Consider the following 3341-nt stretch of genomic DNA (forward strand, 5'->3'; position numbering starts at 1 on the left):
CAAAGCGCCTGCGCGGACCGCCCCGGAGGGGCCTGGAGAGCGAGGCGGGGGCGGAGGCCGTGCTGGTGGAGATGGATGGCGGCTGGGAAGGGGCCGTCCGTGTGAGGGCAGCCTTGGTGCTTTAGGGGTGCGCCGGCCGGACCCAGGCGGACAAGACTTTGGGAAGGAAAGGAGGAGTCGGGCTGGGTCGGCGGGGCGCTGCGGGTTTGCACAGCTCGTAGGGCGTCAGAGCTGGTGACGTCCAATGTAAACTGGGGACACCGACCCCGCGTGGGGCGGCCGCCACCTCGGGGACTCACAGCGGGCGGAGAGGGGCCGAGACCAGCGCGGGGCCCTTCGCACGTTGAGGCGGAGCCAGTGTTGGGACCCGGGCTGGTTTCCCACTCAGTCGGGTCCCGCCTGCTGTCTCTAGTCCCGGCACAGCTGCAGGAAAAGCCCCGGAGAGGCGAAAGAGCGGCATTTCCACTTTTCCAGCGATTTTAAAGTTAGGAGCCGGTGTTGGTGACCCAGTGTTTCTCAAAATGCCCAGCCTCACTTCCGTCAGGGTCTGGGGCAGTTTTTTTTTTTTTTTGGTTTGTTTGTTTTAATGCAGATTCTTCGTACCTACCCCCACCTCACTCCTTGATGGCTTCCCTTCTTTCTGGGTTGTGATAGGATTCTTCTCAACCCGAAGCACCGGATGGGAATTTTAGTTAAAACTGAATTTCAGTCCGGGCTCTGGGGAATTAGCCATGAGTAAGACACAGCCTCTACTTTCACATCTGATTAGGAAGGTAGACTTGTAAACAGTGCTTTTCTGGGGAGTCAGGGGAGGCGTTAGGGGTCTTGGATGGGGAGGAATGGGGTAGGCAGTTAAGAAAGTAGGGATGGCAATGAGAGGCAGGAATGGGGACAGTATGCCAAGCAGCATGAGCAGAAACAGCAAAGGCAAATCATTCCGAGTGTGGCTAAGCCTGTTTTAGAGACAATTGGGAGTTTGGTGTGGACACTGAGAAGGGCCTGGGACTGGGAACGGGCTGTTAGGAGGAACTCAGCCTTGGACGGGGGAGCCTTGGATGCCAGGTTAAGGAGTTAGGCATTTGTCCGTTGAGCAGTGGGGAGCTGTCTTAAGACTTTTAAGCAGGGGAGAAATGTGGTCTTTTATGTGTGTTTGGCGTTGGTTACAGTGTGGCAAATGGTTTGGAAGTCTGAGCTAAGGCCAGAGAGAGAGAGCGAGCTCCCCACGAAGCTGTGAGAGGATGAAGCAGTGGCTGAGGGATGGAGAGAAGGGGACAGATTAGAGATATTAGGAGAGAGTTCTATGACTGATTATAAATCACTGGTCCAACCAAGGGGCCAGGATGCTTTATTTAAGAAGTTACTCGACTTCTTAAATAAACATTTACATTCTCTGTCTACAGGAGGACAGACTGAGCCCTCCAATCGTGTTAGGGGGGAGGGAAGGGTTATTTCAGCAGTGTTTCTTTCCATGGTGTCTTTCCTTGGTCTCCTTTCATACCTGAGGAAGAGTATGAAGCAGCAGTTACTATAATAGGCCCCAGGTGGCAGGAAAAGCCTGCTGTGTTAACCAGGAACAAAGAGAGCTATTTCTAGTTCAGCATAAAAATAAAAATCATGACCCAGGATTTTCTATGCAGGTCCCCCTCCTCCAAGATGGGTGTCAAATGATATATCAGGTGTCTATTGGTGAGGTTTGGGGAGGATGCCAGACCTTAAAAGCCTTTTGGTTGAGTCCCCTCACATTGTAGCAGGTAAGGTGTTTTTATTCCCATTTTATAGATGTGGCAGCTGAGCCTCAGAAGTTATGTGACTTATTCACTGGCGCCCAGTTTGTGGTAGAACTGGGAGTGAGGGGCTCTTGGCCAAGGGTCTACCCAGCGAGAGTTTGCCCTTCCTGCTCCCTCTGCCCAGATGCTTTGCTCCCAAATCTTGCTCTGACTGGCTCCTACTTGTTATTCAGATGTTTCCTCTTCAGATGTCATCTTCATCCCATCTGTCTGTATCACATTATCCTATGTATTTTCTTAATAGCACCTATTAGTGTCTGACATTATTAATTTTATGTATCTGGTATTTCCCTGCATTAAAATGTGAGCTCCATGAAATTGGGGACAATACCTGCCTTGTCCACCACTTGACTAGTACACCCAACACCTGTAATGGTGCCTGCCACATAGTAGGTGCTCAATACTTCCTGAATGATGGAAATCAGCTGGGGAGGGAGAAAGGGAAGGAAACCAACATTACATGGAAGCTGAGGATGCTTCAGGTACTTCTCATAAACTACCTCACTTAATATCACAGCCTTTCAAGATAGGTATAGCAGGTCCTCAAAGAACTTCATTTTGTTCAACATTGTTTCGTTAGAATTGTAGGAACTTAACTCCTGTTTATACCAATTAGCCTATGATAAAATTGGTTTTGTTATCCATTGTTCTGTTTAAAGTAGCACAACCTATCAACGACATTAAGTGAGGACTTATACTGTATCTCCATAGGGTGGATAAGAAGGTACGCTAAGTTAGGTCAGCTCAGTGGTTTGTTAGTTTTGTGGCCATAGATATTTTTAAGAATCTCCATTAGACAAACTTTTTGCACACCATGAAGAGGTATTCACAGACCTCCTAGGCCAGTGGTCGGCAAACTGCGGCTCGCGAGCCACATGCGGCTCTTTGGCCCCTTGAGTGTTCTAACGCCACTTCTTCAAAATAGACTCGCCCAGGCCGAAAACCGACTTCTGCTGCGCATGGGCCACGAAGTTTCAATAGCACTGTACGTGCGCGCCAGCACGTGGTATTTTGTGGAAGAGCCACACTCAAGGGGCCAAAGAGCCGCATGTGGCTTGCGAGCCGCGATTTGCCTACCACTGTCCTAGGCCCTTTCAGGGATTCCAAGTCAAGGAACCCAGAATTAGAGAACTTGCTTGAGGTCTCTCTGGTCTCAAGACTTTGCTTCTTTTCAAGCCTGGACCTCTTGAGTGGGGCATCTCTGCCATCCCAGGGTCTGCATTGTACGTGGTCTGCAAGGTGCACGTGGCTGCTGTCTCTTTTTAGCAATGACATCACACCGCCTGGTATGTTGTTTATGAGGCTGTTTCCCCATTTGGCTGGGGGTCCACTGCCTGGCCATTCAGAGTGGAATTCCTCTGTCTTCCAGCCCTTAGTGCAGGCCTGCAGTGCTGCTCCGGAATGCCTGTGGAATCAAAGTGAGGCCTTTCCCATGTGTTGAGGATTTACTGTGTGCCAGGCCTGTCCCAGATACTTTATATGTGTTATCTCATTTACACCCCTAGACTAATCCTGGGAGGGAGAAGTCCCTGTCCCTGTGTTACTGAGAAGAAA

Source organism: Eptesicus fuscus, chromosome 12 (genome assembly GCF_027574615.1).
Source record: "Eptesicus fuscus isolate TK198812 chromosome 12, DD_ASM_mEF_20220401, whole genome shotgun sequence".
Taxonomy (NCBI): domain Eukaryota; kingdom Metazoa; phylum Chordata; class Mammalia; order Chiroptera; family Vespertilionidae; genus Eptesicus; species Eptesicus fuscus.